This window comes from Styela clava, chromosome 12, assembly GCF_964204865.1.
Source record: "Styela clava chromosome 12, kaStyClav1.hap1.2, whole genome shotgun sequence".
Classification (NCBI taxonomy): domain Eukaryota; kingdom Metazoa; phylum Chordata; class Ascidiacea; order Stolidobranchia; family Styelidae; genus Styela; species Styela clava.
Window position 1 is genome coordinate 17,265,001 of NC_135261.1, and position 7,500 is coordinate 17,272,500.

At 52.6% G+C, this 7,500-nt stretch overlaps 2 non-coding genes across 2 annotated transcripts in view; both read left to right on the top strand.

The window, feature by feature from the left end:
* Positions 1-5,385: 5,385 nt before the first annotated feature.
* LOC144430875 (small subunit ribosomal RNA) lies at positions 5,386-7,195 on the top strand. The gene has a single exon (XR_013479788.1). It is a non-coding gene; the product is annotated as a small subunit ribosomal RNA (ribosomal RNA).
* Positions 7,196-7,493: 298 nt separating this feature from the next.
* LOC144430974 (5.8S ribosomal RNA) overlaps positions 7,494-7,500 on the top strand; it is a 154-nt gene continuing 147 nt past the window's right edge. The window contains exon 1 of the ribosomal RNA XR_013479835.1: positions 7,494-7,500. This exon is cut by the window's right edge and continues 147 nt beyond it. This is a non-coding gene — a ribosomal RNA (5.8S ribosomal RNA).

Sequence of the window (7,500 nt, forward strand, 5' to 3'; positions counted from 1 at the left end):
CCGGCATCGGCGTCGAAAGAAGCCGAGCCGAAAAAAGTTAAAGTACAAACGTGCAAGCATACTAACCTAACCCTAGGTAAGGCATGTTAGAGCGAAAGACAGTAAACTCGAATGAGCCAAGAAAGAAGCCGAGCCGAAAAAAGTTAAAGTACAAACGTGCAAGCATACTAACCTAACCCTAGGTAAGGCATGTTAGAGCGAAAGACAATAAACTCGAATGAGCCAAGAAAGAGCGGCGTGCGGGGCCGGTCGGAGCGCACACATCTCTCGGTGGCTGGCGGGCGAGAGAGTGCTGCGTCGCCGGCATCGGCGTCGAAAGAAGCCGAGCCGAAAAAAGTTAAAGTACAAACGTGCAAGCATACTAACCTAACCCTAGGTAAGGCATGTTAGAGCGAAAGACAGTAAACTCGAATGAGCCAAGAAAGAAGCCGAGCCGAAAAAAGTTAAAGTACAAACGTGCAAGCATACTAACCTAACCATAGGTAAGGCATGTTAGAGCGAAAGACAGTAAACTCGAATGAGCCAAGAAAGAGCGGCGTGCGGGGCCGGTCGGAGCGCACACATCTCTCGGTGGCTGGCGGGCGAGAGAGTGCTGCGTCGCCGGCATCGGCGTCGAAAGAAGCCGAGCCGAAAAAAGTTAAAGTACAAACGTGCAAGCATACTAACCTAACTCTAGGTAAGGCATGTTAGAGCGAAAGACAGTAAACTCGTATGAGCCAAGAAAGAGCGGCGTGCGGGGCCGGTCGGAGCGCACACATCTCTCGGTGGCTGGCGGGCGAGAGAGTGCTGCGTCGCCGGCATCGGCGTCGAAAGAAGCCGAGCCGAAAAAAGGTAAAGTACAAACGTGCAAGCATACTAACCTAACCCTAGGTAAGGCATGTTAGAGCGAAAGACAGTAAACTCGAATGAGCCAAGAAAGAAGCCGAGCCGAAAAAAGTTAAAGTACAAACGTGCAAGCATACTAACCTAACCCTAGGTAAGGCATGTTAGAGCGAAAGACAGTAAACTCGAATGAGCCAAGAAAGAGCGGCGTGCGGGGCCGGTCGGAGCGCACACATCTCTCGGTGGCTGGCGGGCGAGAGAGTGCTGCGTCGCCGGCATCGGCGTCGAAAAAAGCCGAGCCGAAAAAAGTTAAAGTACAAACGTGCAAGCATACTAACCTAACCCTAGGTAAGGCATGTTAGAGCGAAAGACAGTAAACTCGAATGAGCCAAGAAAGAGCGGCGTGCGGGGCCGGTCGGAGCGCACACATCTCTCGGTGGCTGGCGGGCGAGAGAGTGCTGCGTCGCCGGCATCGGCGTCGAAAGAAGCCAAGCCGAAAAAAGTTAAAAGTACAAACGTGCAAGCATACTAACCTAACCCTAGGTAAGGCATGTTAGAGCGAAAGACAGTAAACTCGACTGAGCCAAGAAAGAAGCCGAGCCGAAAAAAGTTAAAGTACAAACGTGCAAGCATACTAACCTAACCCTAGGTAAGGCATGTTAGAGCGAAAGACAGTAAACTCGAATGAGCCAAGAAAGAGCGGCGTGCGGGGCCGGTCGGAGCGCACACATCTCTCGGTGGCTGGCGGGCGAGAGAGTGCTGCGTCGCCGGCATCGGCGTCGAAAGAAGCCGAGCCGAAAAAAGTTAAAGTACAAACGTGCAAGCATACTAACCTAACCCTAGGTAAGGCATGTTAGAGCAAAAGACAGTAAACTCGAATGAGCCAAGAAAGAAGCCGAGCCGAAAAAAGTTAAAGTACAAACGTGCAAGCATACTAACCTAACCCTAGGTAAGGCATGTTAGAGCGAAAGACAATAAACTCGAATGAGCCAAGAAAGAGCGGCGTGCGGGGCCGGTCGGAGCGCACACATCTCTCGGTGGCTGGCGGGCGAGAGAGTGCTGCGTCGCCGGCATCGGCGTCGAAAGAAGCCGAGCCGAAAAAAGTTAAAGTACAAACGTGCAAGCATATTAACCTAACCCTAGGTAAGGCATGTTAGAGCGAAAGACAGTAAACTCGAATGAGCCAAGAAAGAAGCCGAGCCGAAAAAAGTTAAAGTACAAACGTGCAAGCATACTAACCTAACCTAGGTAAGGCATGTTAGAGCGAAAGACAGTAAACTCGAATGAGCCAAGAAAGAGCGGCGTGCGGGGCCGGTCGGAGCGCACACATCTCTCGGTGGCTGGCGGGCGAGAGAGTGCTGCGTCGCCGGCATCGGCGTCGAAAGAAGCCGAGCCGAAAAAAGTTAAAGTACAAACGTGCAAGCATACTAACCTAACCCTAGGTAAGGCATGTTAGAGCGAAAGACAGTAAACTCGAATGTGCCAAGAAAGAGCGGCGTGCGGGGCCGGTCGGAGCGCACACATCTCTCGGTGGCTGGCGGGCGAGAGAGTGCTGCGTCGCCGGCATCGGCGTCGAAAGAAGCCGAGCCGAAAAAAGTTAAAGTACAAACGTGCAAGCATACTAACCTAACCCTAGGTAAGGCATGTTAGAGCGAAAGACAGTAAACTCGAATGAGCCAAGAAAGAGCGGCGTGCGGGGCCGGTCGGAGCGCACACATCTCTCGGTGGCTGGCGGGCGAGAGAGTGCTGCGTCGCCGGCATCGGCGTCGAAAGAAGCCGAGCCGAAAAAAGTTAAAGTACAAACGTGCAAGCATACTAACCTAACCCTAGGTAAGGCATGTTAGAGCGAAAGACAGTAAACTCGAATGAGCCAAGAAAGAAGCCGAGCCGAAAAAAGTTAAAGTACAAACGTGCAAGCATACTAACCTAACCCTAGGTAAGGCATGTTAGAGCGAAAGACAGTAAACTCGTATGAGCCAAGAAAGAGCGGCGTGCGGGGCCGGTCGGAGCGCACACATCTCTCGGTGGCTGGCGGGCGAGAGAGTGCTGCGTCGCCGGCATCGGCGTCGAAAGAAGCCGAGCCGAAAAAAGTTTAAGTACAAACGTGCAAGCATACTAACCTAACCCTAGGTAAGGCATGTTAGAGCGAAAGACAGTAAACTCGAATGAGCCAAGAAAGAGCGGCGTGCGGGGCCGGTCGGAGCGCACACATCTCTCGGTGGCTGGCGGGCGAGAGAGTGCTGCGTCGCCGGCATCGGCGTCGAAAGAAGCCGAGCCGAAAAAAGTTAAAGTACAAACGTGCAAGCATACTAACCTAACCCTAGGTAAGGCATGTTAGAGCGAAAGACAGTAAACTCGAATGAGCCAAGAAAGAAGCCGAGCCGAAAAAAGTTAAAGTACAAACGTGCAAGCATACTAACCTAACCCTAGGTAAGGCATGTTAGAGCGAAAGACAGTAAACTCGAATGAGCCAAGAAAAAGCGGCGTGCGGGGCCGGTCGGAGCGCACACATCTCTCGGTGGCTGGCGGGCGAGAGAGTGCTGCGTCGCCGGCATCGGCGTCGAAAGAAGCCGAGCCGAAAAAAGTTAAAGTACAAACGTGCAAGCATACTAACCTAACCCTAGGTAAGGCATGTTAGAGCGAAAGACAGTAAACTCGAATTAGCCAAGAAAGAAGCCGAGCCGAAAAAAGTTAAAGTACAAACTTGCAAGCATACTAACCTAACCCTAGGTAAGGCATGTTAGAGCGAAAGACAGTAAACTCGAATGAGCCAAGAAAGAAGCCGAGCCGAAAAAAGTTAAAGTACAAACGTGCAAGCATACTAACCTAACCCTAGGTAAGGCATGTTAGAGCGAAAGACAGTAAACTCGAATGAGCCAAGAAAGAGCGGCGTGCGGGGCCGGTCGGAGCGCACACATCTCTCGGTGGCTGGCGGGCGAGAGAGTGCTGCGTCGCCGGCATCGGCGTCGAAAGAAGCCGAGCCGAAAAAAGTTAAAGTACAAACGTGCAAGCATACTAACCTAACCCTAGGTAAGGCATGTTAGAGCGAAAGACAGTAAACTCGAATGAGCCAAGAAAGAAGCCGAGCCGAAAAAAGTTAAAGTACAAACGTGCAAGCATACTAACCTAACCCTAGGTAAGGCATGTTAGAGCGAAAGACAGTAAACTCGAATGAGCCAAGAAAGAGCGGCGTGCGGGGCCGGTCGGAGCGCACACATCTCTCGGTGGCTGGCGGGCGAGAGAGTGCTGCGTCGCCGGCATCGGCGTCGAAAGAAGCCGAGCCGAAAAAAGTTAAAGTACAAACGTGCAAGCATACTAACCTAACCCTAGGTAAGGCATGTTAGAGCGAAAGACAGTAAACTCGAATGAGCCAAGAAAGAGCGGCGTGCGGGGCCGGTCGGAGCGCACACATCTCTCGGTGGCTGGCGGGCGAGAGAGTGCTGCGTCGCCGGCATCGGCGTCGAAAGAAGCCGAGCCGAAAAAAGTTAAAGTACAAACGTGCAAGCATACTAACCTAACCCTAGGTAAGGCATGTTAGAGCGAAAGACAGTAAACTCGAATGAGCCAAGAAAGAAGCCGAGCCGAAAAAAGTTAAGGTACAAACGTGCAAGCATACTAACCTAACCCTAGGTAAGGCATGTTAGAGCGAAAGACAGTAAACTCGAATGAGCCAAGAAAAAGCGGCGTGCGGGGCCGGTCGGAGCGCACACATCTCTCGGTGGCTGGCGGGCGAGAGAGTGCTGCGTCGCCGGCATCGGCGTCGAAAGAAGCCGAGCCGAAAAAAGTTAAAGTACAAACGTGCAAGCATACTAACCTAACCCTAGGTAAGGCATGTTAGAGCGAAAGACAGTAAACTCGAATTAGCCAAGAAAGAAGCCGAGCCGAAAAAAGTTAAAGTACAAACGTGCAAGCATACTAACCTAACCCTAGGTAAGGCATGTTAGAGCGAAAGACAGTAAACTCGAATGAGCCAAGAAAGAAGCCGAGCCGAAAAAAGTTAAAGTACAAACGTGCAAGCATACTAACCTAACCCTAGGTAAGGCATGTTAGAGCGAAAGACAGTAAACTCGAATGAGCCAAGAAAGAGCGGCGTGCGGGGCCGGTCGGAGCGCACACATCTCTCGGTGGCTGGCGGGCGAGAGAGTGCTGCGTCGCCGGCATCGGCGTCGAAAGAAGCCGAGCCGAAAAAAGTTAAAGTACAAACGCGATGCTAATGAGCGAGCCGTTGTCTCGACTAATATGTAGGGGGCGTTCGATCGAGAGTCTGGCTTGAGCGCTTGTCGGCCTAGCAGAACGGTCGCATTGTTATGACCGGGTTTTAGGCACCGCTGCAGGCGGCCGGCAGAGCTCTTGTTTGTGCGAAACTGAATGGATCGAGCCCGAGAGAGGGCGAGCAAAGAAAAAACGCAAATCGCTCCGCCTGGCACTGCCGGCGAGAGCGTGGACGTCGCGGCCAGCGACTGTCGAAGCTGAGTACGGCCGCAGGCGATCGCCTCGGTCTTAAACGAATGCGACGAGCACGCGCCGGGCGGCCCAGCAAGGGCCGAGCGCAGCTGTCGCAGCTATCTGGTTGATCCTGCCAGTAGTGATATGCTTGTCTCAAAGATTAAGCCATGCAGGTGCAAGTACGAGTTCTCGTAAAGCGAAACTGCGAATGGCTCATTAAATCAGTCTTGGTTTATTTGGTCTCGTGAGCGAAGTGGATAACTGTGGTAATTCTAGAGCTAATACATGCATTAAGCGCCGACTTCGGGAGGCGCGCTTTTATCAGATCAAAACCGACCGGGTTCGTCCTGTGACGTTTGATGACTCTGGATAACCACGCGGATCGTACGGTCTCTGCACCGACGACGTATCATTCAAGTGTCTGCCCTATCAACTGTCGAAGGTACGCTACGTGCCTACCTTTGTGATAACGGGTAACGGGGAATCAGGGTTCGATTCCGGAGAGGGAGCCTGAGAAACGGCTACCACATCCAAGGAAGGCAGCAGGCGCGCAAATTACCCATTCCCCACACGGGGAGGTAGTGACGAAAAATAACAATACAGGACTCTAACGAGGCCCTGTAATTGGAATGAGTACATCCTAAAACTCTTAACGAGTATCCATTGGAGGGCAAGTCTGGTGCCAGCAGCCGCGGTAATTCCAGCTCCAACAGTGTATGCTAAAGTTGTTGCGGTTGAAAAGCTCGTAGTTGGATTTTGGGCGAGCGCCGCCGGTCCGTCGCAAGGCGTGTCACTGGTTGCGTTCGCCTCACCTTCGGTTCTCCGTCGGTGCTCTTGACTGAGTGTCGGCGGTGGCCGATAAGTTTACTTTGAAAAAAGTAGAGTGTTCAAAGCAGGCTGTTCGCCTGCATAGTGTTGCATGGAATAATGGAATAGGACCTCGGTTCTATTTTGTTGGTTTTCGGAGCACGAGGTAATGATTAAGAGGGACAGACGGGGGCGTCCGTACTCTGCCGTTAGAGGTGAAATTCTTGGATCGGCGGAAGACGAACTACTGCGAAAGCATTCGCCAAGAATGTTTTCTTTAATCAAGAGCGAAAGTCAGAGGTTCGAAGACGATCAGATACCGTCCTAGTTCTGACTATAAACGATGCCAACTAGCGATCGGGAGGCGTTACCATGACGACCTTTCCGGCAGCTTCCGGGAAACCAAAGTCTTTGGGTTCCGGGGGAAGTATGGTTGCAAAGCTGAAACTTAAAGGAGTTGACGGAAGGGCACCACCAGGAGTGGAGCCTGCGGCTTAATTTGACTCAACACGGGGAAACTCACCCGGCCCGGACACAGGTAGGATTGACAGATTGAAAGCTCTTTCTTGATTCTGTGGGTGGTGGTGCATGGCCGTTCTTAGTTGGTGGAGCGATTTGTCTGGTTAATTCCGATAACGAACGAGACTCTGGCATGCTAAATAGTTACGCGACCTTCTCGGTCGGCGTCTAACTTCTTAGAGGGACTAGTGGCGTTTAGCCACACGAGATTGAGCAATAACAGGTCTGTGATGCCCTTAGATGTCCGGGGCCGCACGCGCGCTACACTGAGTGAAGCAGCGAGTGTCTAACCTAGGCCGAAAGGTCCGGGTAACCCGTTGAACCTCATTCGTGATTGGGATAGGGACTTGCAATTGTTTCCCTTGAACGAGGAATTCCCAGTAAGCGCAAGTCATCAACTTGCGTTGATTACGTCCCTGCCCTTTGTACACACCGCCCGTCGCTACTACCGATTGAATGGTTTAGTGAGATCCTTGGATCGGCCCCGTCGCGGCTGGCAACGGCCGCGTCGGCGTGTCGAGAAGACGATCAAACTTGATCATTTAGAGGAAGTAAAAGTCGTAACAAGGTTTCCGTAGGTGAACCTGCGGAAGGATCATTACCGAAAGTGGTGGTAGGCCCCGGCCGACCGCGCACTTAATTGTCTTTGGGTGCCGCCGAGAGGGCGGCCGTCAATCGGGGTTCCGCCCCGTGCGACACGCGTAACACGTTGGCATAGCAAGGCAGCCGAGTGCGATGGTGGCTTCTGGGCACCGCGCTCGATGTGCCGCCGGCCCAGCCCGGCGGTCGCTCGGCGCCGTTTGTTGGTGTTTTTGTGCAGTTGTTGTCGGTGGTGGTTTTGTGGTCGATCCCACAGTGTGACGTCCGCGCGCTTCGGCGCCGGGCGAAACGTGGAGGACGACTCTT